Genomic DNA, 9,202 nt, shown 5'->3' on the forward strand with positions numbered 1-9,202 from the left:
TGGAATTATGCAGGTTATGAAATCCAACATAAACAACACTTACTAAAAAGTTAGATCAACATGAATGGTAAGACAGAGCCAATATTGGATCCTTTCCTTCACTAGGAAAGGTGCCCAGTGGCGGTACCTCAGCAATACCTGTGGGGAAGCAAGTGGAAAATATCACCAAGCAGATTTTTGCACCTGTGGAGCCCATGGAATGTGGCCTTATCCCTTTAGATGTGCTTGCAAATGCCAATGAGTGGGCATCTGCACTCACACAAAGTGTCTTGGTAAACCTGTGTGCAAGTGATGCGGGAGTCTAAATTTTTGTGGGGTTTCCTTTAATCCCCCCATCACTCATTGGTCACCCTGGGAATTTCAGGTGCTTTCTTAAAACAGTCCTTCTTGCAGGGGACCTTGTCTTGGAGACAAGCCTCCCCCTTACGCCTATTCCTACGTGGGAGGAAGTGGCTGCCCTTCAGCTGCTGCAGTTTCTCCCCTCTCATGCTCAGCTTTCCCCCTTGGTGCCTGAGCTGCCTGTGGTTGCTGGCTGCAGCTCCAGCTTGCTAACATCCCCATCACTGTCTGTGGGTTTGGAGGATGCAGCCAGGACATAAAATCTCACCCTCAGCTCCTGCAGCCTGGTGCAGTTACAGTGGGCCACTGCTCCCAGGTCCCAGTTCTGTGGTGGAAAAGCCTAGGAGGTAGGACAAGCATGTTGTGATCTCTCCTTTGGCTGTACTTTCTCCACATCTGGTGACCACATGACAGGGCCTTTCTTAGCTGGAGGTTGCATCAAGAATATGGAAATTAGTAACCACCCTTGACTACATTTGCCCTGAGGTCTTTTTTTGATCCATTCTTATTTTTTGCCCTGGGGACATCTTGAGGCAATGAGCATTAGCATTTCATAGAGGTCTACTACCTGAATCGTTCCTTTCCGTGAGAGAGGCCAGCCCTCCCTCTGCTCTACCAGCACTCTCCTCCATGCTTACTTTGGTGACCTGGTACCTTCTCAAGCTGCAACACTGCTAAACACCCTGGGAGAGTGTCAGGGAAGGGTGATGGAGACTTCATCTTGCACAGCAACAAATTCTACTCCCTTATCTACTCTCCTACAGGCTGAGTGGCATTTATAGTTGAAGGAGGAAAATATTCTCTGAAAGTTCCCTGTTGGAGGACCAACTGGTTGAGCTCTTGCCCCACCAGCTGCAGTACATCTTCTCTTTGTCCAGAGAGATGATAGGGAGTGGCAGAGGACATTAAAAAATGTCTTTCAGCCTTCACGTTGCTCCAGAAGACATAGTTAAGCCTGAATTAGTTGTTCTTTGATGTCTATCTGCCTGTTGGTCTGAGGGCAAATGGCTATTAACAAAGCATTTCCCAGCAGAACCTGTCCAGCTGGGGCTGAGAATCTGACAAAAGAGGTGAATGAAAGAGGAATAAATAAATGGGAGGAGGACAACAAGGAGAGCAAGCTCTCAGGCTAAAGATTGCCAGCTAGGATACATCTCTGAAAATATAACAAGACGTGCTGCCTGAGATGGTGGTTTTAATGGTTGCATGATCACAAATTACCTTAGCTCCTTGCAGGAAATTTGCACAGTTCCCATCTACCCCATCTTCTACTCCCCCCCTTGCCTCCCCAGGATATCCATTTGCTCTCTACTAATTTCTGCTGCTGGCCTGGAACTGGCTGAAACATCTTCCTTGGGATCTGGGAAACCTTCTAAAAAATGTCCCTTGCCCCACTGCACTTTGATTGTCTCACATGAAATTGCCTTTGATTTCTTTTTCTTGCTTGCATAAAATCTTTTAATTAAAGCACTGAGACACAGCTTATCTGCCTCTAAGTCCATGAGTCCAGCCCAGGCCAGCTGGCTCACAGGATACGCATGGCTAAGTGACACCAGACCTTGTAGCTGGTGGCACACGAGGGAACAGCCACACTTTGAATGCAGCTAACCAACCCGACCCAAGGGTAGAGGAGGAGAGTTCTTGCCTGGAGTCTAGGGTGGTACCTTCCTCCTGCCTCCAGGACAGATAAGGACACCTTACCTGCTGACCCCGCTTGCCCACCAGTCAGTGCCATGGGTGCCCACAAGCAGTTACTTGGGTATTGTGGGGTCACTTGGTGCCCCTCTTGTGTAACTCTGGTGGCAGCTGAAAAGCTGCAATCAAGACATAAGACGTGACACCTAAGCATAAGTCATGAGACATAAGAACTTCTGGCATGCTCCCACCTAACCACCTCCAGGAGAGAAAATGTTTCTCTGAGTCCCATGACCCTCATCATATGTAGCATGGCTTTAATATGCAGGAATGAGATGAGGTAGAGAGAGAGAGCTGGGGGACTGGTCATCCTAAAAATCCTTTCACTCCAGGAAAAGTGCTGAGTGTAGAGTAGGTATATATCTGTCGACACGATTTACCCTCTTCTAATTTGGGACATTCAGCATTTACCCACTTCTCGGTGCTTGCTACGCCACCAACGCTTTAAAATCATCACTTGTGGAAATGCAAGATAACAGAGTCTCCTCTATCTCTGAGCAACAGGGACACAAAGTGACATGTTGCAAAACCTCTCACCCATGTCTGCTGCCTCTTAGACTAGAAGCTCCAAGTGCTGAACAGACATGAAGCACTGCAGCCCAGCCCTGTGTGTGCCCGGATGAACAGCTGAGCTTGAAAAACATACCACAGTGATGAATGTTCCTGATACTGGGATGATGTTTTCTCTCTACACACAAGATGGAGATGATGGTGTCTTCAGCCTCCAGTCATGAAAGGCAAAACACTGAGAAGACCTATGTTCTGCCTCTAGGGACTAGAAGGTGGAGGGACAAGTGTGCAAGAGTGTTGGAAGACCCAGCACAGGGTACAGGTGCAGAAGCTGGTCGTATCTGAGCCCTGCAGCCCATGAGACAAGCGTGGTGCAAGAGGGGAAAATAGCAGCTGAGGGAAGTCTGGGAGCTCATGACTCTGCTCAGACTGGCAAGTGAGAGCACGAACTTCCACTGAGTCCACCTGCAAAGGAGAACTGAATTGCTTCGTTGACTGTGCTGTGTATGGACTCAATTCAGATGCCTATGTGTAGGGGTCTGGAGCCATTTGAGATGCCCTGGGGAGTCCTGCCTGCTCTAGCTGCCACTCCAGAAGGGCTGAGGTCTCCTGCAGGCCCTGTGTCATTGCTCCAAACGTTTGAGCATTCTATGTGTATGCAGCTGGGTCAAGCCCTGGAGATCACTGAACTGGACCTGAATTCCTCCCCAGGAAACTATGGCCTGGGTAGAGGCAGAGATTCAACAGATCTCCGTATTTCTGTTTCCTTTGTGTAGAATGCCCATTTGCATAGAGGCTTAAGAATGGCACAGGGAACAGATGAAAGGTCTGCCTGCTCCTGCACCCTGTCTCCAAAACCAGCCACTTACACCTCCCTAACCTCTCTAGGAATGCTGCAACAGGGAGCAATAAAAACCACATGGATGAGGTGGTTTTGTGTTCCCAGATACTCTTCTTGGTTTGGTTTGAGTTGTGACAGAATTGGTTGAAACCAGTTCTCTTGAGGACCCAGAGAGCACGTTAACATACTAACTGAAAGGAGTTTGTTGGTTTATACTGGGAGGGGCAACCTCATTCACTGTCCCAAGGAGAAACACTGATGTTGTCTTATAATTAACACTTTTCTTTCTCTAATTTTCTTGCTGGGAGACAACTTCCCTGCCAGGCAGGCTTGGCTCGTCCCAGGAGATCTTCAACTGTTCTAAGTTGTACTTGAGAATACAGCAACACCTTTCTGGATAACCTTGCAAGGAACAGCCCAGATGCTCGGGTTTCTGGCTCCCACCACTGGGAACTGGCCCCAGCTGGACCTTCCCTGCCAGATGCAGCAGCTAAGGCTCAGCCTGGGCTATCAGAGCTACAAGAGACATAGTCTGAGTCAGAGGCAGCCTGGTTTCCCTGTTCTATCTGAACTGAGCACACTCAGGTGTCAGTCACACAAACGTGTCATTTCACATGTCAGGCTCTTATTGTGACTGTGCCCTGTCCCTGGCCAGAAGCCTGAAAACCCAGAGCACGGGTAACTAACTTGAATGGCTAATATCTAGGTAACACTCACCTCTCAGGTATGAGTCATTGGGACAACTTGTAATAGTTGAATTTTGTGTCTTGGCTGGCGTCAGCTCAGTCCCTGAAACAATTACATTTTCACCTAAATCTCCTGGGCTCACTTGCAACCTCTGAACTCCACCCAGCACAGAAGAACAGTTTCTGTTGCCCTTCAACTTTGCTTTCCCTTTCTTGCTGCATTGCTTTAGGTTATCTCCAGCCATACTGTTGCATGTCTGAGTCCTTTCCTCTCACCTTGTGCTCATTCAGGAAGCGTTTACACCTGTATTAGCCCTTCAGGAGGAAAGGAGCTGATCAGAGAGGAGAAGCCATGCTGATAAACCTCCCCTGAGCCAGGGGAACAGAAGTACTAGCACCTGGTCCACAGGAGAGCCACAATCCAATAAATCCTGGCTCAGCTGCTCCCTGACCTCTAGGAGCAGCAGTGCTGCTCCAGTACATCTGGAGGATCCCTAGCCAGAAGCAGCTGGCTCTTGTACCAGACCTGCTGAGATTCACAAGTGAAGTGGTCATGTGAGGGGCTGTGTGATCCCTATTTGCCTCATATGCAAGGCCCTTGCCTAGGTGATGTGGTCTCCCACCATCTCTCCTTTTGAGACTGGGCTCACTGGGAAGAAAATCCGTGGGACAGAAAACAGCAAAGCAAAGAAGACCCTGACCCTGAAAGGGTAAGGGCAGCAATAGCTCTGCTTTCTTTTAGTTCAGTGACTTTAAAGCCTTGAATCCCACTCACCGTGAGAGGGGTGGATTTAAACAAATAAAAACCAGGGCTCTAGGATTTATCCTGAACTGTAGAACCAGTGGAAAAATGTTATTTTTTATATCTATAACCAAGGGGAAAATAACACAAGAGGGAAAGTCTCTGGAGATGAGAGCTGGTTTTGGGAGGGGTGGATCTCCCTATTTGTGCTATAGGGCACTTGTGTCTCTCCTGCAGTGTGCATGCCAGGTGCCTGGAAGTGAGGAGTGGCGACGCAGAGCTTTCCCACGCCTAAGACCCTTTGCTGGTCTGGGCACGAGCCCTTGTGTGCCTTTAAAGTAGAGAGAGCAGCACCACCCTGCCCCTGGGCGGGCAGGGAGAAGGTGTACGCTGGAGATAGTGTCGTGCCCTGATGGAGACAGCCTGTACACAACATTTGCTATTCAATGATTTTGGTTAAGTGGCTCAGTATTTTCCCTTCCCATGACCTCTTCTCCACTCAGCTCTTTTATGCGCCCCTTCCGTGTTTCGGCATCTCTGAGATTAATTTTTCTTCCAGGTTTTGTCCTGCTCCTCTTTTTCATTAAGGCACTCTTCCTTTTCCTCTTCTTCAGTGTTATTCCCTCTCCTCTCCTCCCCCCTTGGTCCTAGCAGAGCCCCCCAGACCCATTTATACTTGTGGGTCATAGAGGCAGGGGTGGAGGACCAGCCCCAATAGAGCAAGCTGGGAATTTGGGGGCACAGGGGATCTGGGAGCTCTTGCTCCAGGCTAGCAGCCAGCCAGCCACGTTTGTCTGAGGAGCTCTCATAAAATATTCCCAGAGTTTTATCAAAGAGGTGATGCTGTCATGGCTTTGTTTATTATTTCCCTTCAGGGCTTGGTCTCTTCACGGCTTCTTCCTTTCATTTTTGAGGAGGAAATGTTTGCAGCTGTGTCAGTCCCTGGGAGGAAAATAAGCTACAAAGGGACCAGGGGTAATGAGAGCCTTTTCCTGAGGCAAGGTAACACAGCTTTATGGTCACCTATGCCCTAAACATGTGGGAACCAAGCTCAGCCCTCAAGGACTCTGAGCCAGGAGCTGGTCACTGGAGGAAAGAGCCATGGCAGGGGGTCAGGGATACAGCTTGTGTACTGTCCCATGGACCCTTTCTGTTCTGTTCCTCCACCTGCTCCTCTCCCTACCTCCACCTCCCTCCGAGGTCTCTGACCCTCACCAAGCTTCTCCTCCTACTGTGCCCAAACCTTCCTCTCTGAGGGGGTCCTCCCTGTCTCCTCACCTCTCACCCAGCGCGCCCACTCAGCCATTTCAGCTGAGCTTTGAGCAAATCTCTTTAAATCCTTCCCCGCTCCTTCCTCCTACTCCCCAGTTAAAGCCTACGTCCATGGGGATTTCACTGGGCAGGGGTGCATGAGGGACTTTTCCATGGTGGAGGCAGATGAAGGGGCTGGGACAGAGGCAGGTGAGTTCCCATCCCCCGATGCCTGCCTGTCCCTGCCTTTGCTCCACACATGTACCATGCTGTGACATTTCCTGAGGCACCACATGAGCCTGGGACCAGAGCTCCTTCACCTGATGCCCTCGGGCTGTTTTTACTCCACCCTTGGTGTGCAGCTCAGTCACTTTGCACCCTCCCAGTGTTTTGGAAGGAGCTTCTGCTCTTGTGCTAGTTTCTTTGTTTCCTAACACATTTTCCACATTCCCACAGCCCCTAGGCCGCTTTCTAACTCATTTATTACTGCTGAAGATCTGTCTCCCCATCACCATGTCTGTAAGTATTGCACGTGTATAAGCACAGCAGCAGGACGGTCTCAGAGTCCTTTGAGAGGACTTGCAGGGTGGAAACCCTCTGTTATTTTCTCCCACATCATCTCCTTTTCCTTCCTAATCCTCTTTCACTGGTGCATGTTTGGGAGTATCATGAAGCACACCACTGAAAAATTCCACTTCAAGGCCAGGAGAAAGCGTGAGCAAGGAAATTAACGAAAAGAGGTGGGGACCTTTGATATATGCCCTTGCTAGTAGCTTTGGTCTCCTATATTTTTCCCTTCTGGCATCACAGATGTCCCCTGCTGAAGGAGGCAGAGACCTGTCTCTGGAGAAGGATTGGGTTGGAGTTGAGCTCTTGGCTATACCTTGCAGTATCCGCTGTAGGCCAGGTAGATAAGCAAATAATTCTCAGTAGTTTTTCCTATGAGTTTTTGTTTAGCTTCTTCAAAGGAAACTCAGGAAAAATCTTCTAGAGTCATCTGTGTACAAACAAGCTATCAGCTTCAAAACAAGCTTCATCCCTGCCTTGGATCCGCAGCTCACATGGTACTCTTAATCTCCTGTTCTTAAGAGTATCAGTGCTCCATAGGCAGGGAAATCTACCCACACAAGAAGTGCTCTTGCCTGCAGGGGGTAATTTTACTTACTCTTGGAGACATACAATGAGGACATGATTATCTGCTTCTGTCTGGTTTCCCTGGGAGACCAGGACTCAGTGATCATGCAGTCTGGGTGTGCGAGAGGCTTGAGTGCACCTCTCTGCTCCCCTGCCACCTTTGAACCGCTCGGCCCATTGCAGGTAAATATGGGAGAGTAGCAGATGCAGCAGGAGTGAAGAATTCCTACAAATTTCATAAAAGTCTCTGGCTGGATAGAGGACTGAAGTAGTGTTATTGACCCCACTGAGGGTGAATTCAAAAGCATGACATTTATTGCATGATAGAGACTCCACACACATGCAACCCATTGGAAAACAGATCACTGCCATGCACAGAAAAGCTCATTTTCAGTCAGGGACACTGGATCTCCTAAAGTCATGGACAACTGGCAAGACAAAGTAATTGCATCATGCTTGTGTATGTCTCTTAGGATGGTATTGGGAAGCAGTCACATGTGATAACAGGATCCTAGAGTTGCAAAAGATTTTTTTTTTTTTTTTTTTTTTTTTTTTAACTTGGAAAACAATCTTGGTTTTCAAAGCTTCCCCTGTTTAAAATGGAATTGGCAAAAGGTGTCTGGGCTTCTCAGAGAGGAAAGCCTATTTTGGCTAAGCAGGCTGTTCTTGCATAGGGCTCCCATCTGGTTAGACACGTCTAGTTAGACACAATCCTCTCCATATTCAGCAGCTGACATCTGAAGCTTCGTTCTTGCTTGTTTTCCTCTATGTGGAAACACACCTATTAAAAAAAAGAAAAAGAAAAAAGAGGGGATAGTTAAGGGGGGAAAAAGGAACAAAAAGTTAGTGATGGCAGCTTCTCAGCAGCTTTGCAAATTAAAACTGCTGGCTGACTTCTATTAATTTTATTAGTTAAGGACTTTATTTTACTTTTAGCCACAAAAGCAAGGGTCTATGCTGACTAGCCCACTCCTCTGCTCTGCACCAAACCCTCCTAGTCCCCAGAGCCTTCTGGCTGTTTCAGGGTGTCATTTTTCCCCTTGGGCAAACCAGGCCCAAACACCAAACCTTGACTCACTGCTGTAAGTCAGCTCAGAAAGCATCTGTCATTCTGTGCTGTTACTCATTTCTGGGAAAGACAAGGCAGTTACATTGGTCTTTCTGGTTTCGAAGGAAAATGTGTGCTGTTCCAGGGAGTAGAATTAGCTCATGGAAGATGCTGGTATAAGATCCAGGCACAGCATCGCACACACCTGCCCACCACCCAGTGCTGTTAGATGCCTGAGCCTGTATCCTTGGCACTTGGTGACCATGGAGCAGACTCCTTATCTTGTGTGTTTGTCAGTCATCTTTGTTATTTTCTCTCTTGTGAGAAAACAAAAATGAGCAATGAGGACAAGGATCAAAGCTTCAAGGCCCTGGAGGAGCTGTAAGTGAATCACATGGATCCTCTCCAGATATGAGGCAAACATGATCATGTCATCAGGGTGCTGCAGAGATCACGCCGGGAAGGGGCCAGCTCTCTGGGGAGGCTGAAGTGAAACAAAGCCACAGAGTGGGGAGGAAAAGTGATATTCTTGCTGCTGCTTCCTCATCCGAGCCCTGCTGCGATGCTTGCCTGAGGGACTTGGAGCTGTGGGGTTGATGGGTCACTCTCCTGGGCCTGTTGTCCAAGGCGTTTGAGTGCAGCTGGGGTAATGCAAACCTTTAATTTAGACAGAATTTTTATGCTAACACATGGTTAGTATTACAGCACTGCAGTCTCCAAGGTATAAAAGCCGTGAGTATAAACCACATGTATTTCTCAGCTAAATTTATAGCAGAAAAAGACTTTCCTTGGGGAAGTGGTGTGTGTTTATTCCACGCTTCTTTTCCCATTACTGGATCCCTCTGTCCATGACCTGCAGAGCTGCAGCTCCAGGGTGTTCAGTCTTTCTGCCCAAGGTACCAAACCTGCAGTCTCCTGCTCCAGGTGTGTCTCCCAGCACACAGCTCAAAGGGTAA

At 48.4% G+C, this 9,202-nt stretch overlaps 1 long non-coding RNA gene across 1 annotated transcript; it reads right to left on the bottom strand.

Annotated features, from left to right (window-relative positions):
• Positions 1-7,491: 7,491 nt before the first annotated feature.
• Positions 7,492-8,886, bottom strand: LOC126036170 (uncharacterized). Its single transcript, XR_007505107.1, has 2 exons — positions 8,452-8,886; positions 7,492-7,979 (listed from the first exon to the last, which is right to left on the bottom strand). It is a non-coding gene; the product is annotated as an uncharacterized LOC126036170 (long non-coding RNA).
• Positions 8,887-9,202: the final 316 nt, after the last annotated feature.

The sequence above is a fragment of the Accipiter gentilis genome, chromosome Z (assembly GCF_929443795.1).
Source record: "Accipiter gentilis chromosome Z, bAccGen1.1, whole genome shotgun sequence".
NCBI classification, from domain to species: domain Eukaryota; kingdom Metazoa; phylum Chordata; class Aves; order Accipitriformes; family Accipitridae; genus Astur; species Astur gentilis.